Source organism: Aplysia californica, unplaced genomic scaffold, assembly GCF_000002075.1.
Source record: "Aplysia californica isolate F4 #8 unplaced genomic scaffold, AplCal3.0 scaffold00064, whole genome shotgun sequence".
Lineage (NCBI taxonomy): Eukaryota > Metazoa > Mollusca > Gastropoda > Aplysiida > Aplysiidae > Aplysia > Aplysia californica.
Genome location: NW_004797334.1, coordinates 1,622,906 through 1,623,401, shown reverse-complemented (window position 1 = coordinate 1,623,401; position 496 = coordinate 1,622,906).

Below are 496 nucleotides of genomic sequence, written 5' to 3'. Positions count from 1 at the left end.
GGGGGGGGGGAGGTGGGAGGCATAGGCAGGCGAGGGACCCCCTGGAGTGACAGGTAATGACGTCATCCAATTTTATGTTGGGGGCCTTGTGGGTTACATTGTAATGGTATTAACGCTTTGCAGTTGTCATGTTTTTATCGTTTGTAGCCTGAGGCTTTGATTTAAAATCTAGATTACTGCAGAGGCTGTCAGATTTTATTTAACAGCGTGTTTGTTTCATCTGTGATTATGATTATATTATCCTTTAATATATAATATTATAATGGTTTTATTAGTGTTGCACTTCCGTCATTATGCGTAAAAAGGATCGGAAACAGGATATTGTAAAATTATTATAGTATTTACCTGTTGAGGTAGAAGAGTTTTCATGGGATGCTGTGACATCAAAAAGTAGATTTTCGAAAGCTGGAGTTAGAACCTGAGTCAAGTATGACCAAAGATTATCTGCCACCCCCCCCCCTCTCTCTCTCTCTCTCTCAAACACACACACACACAC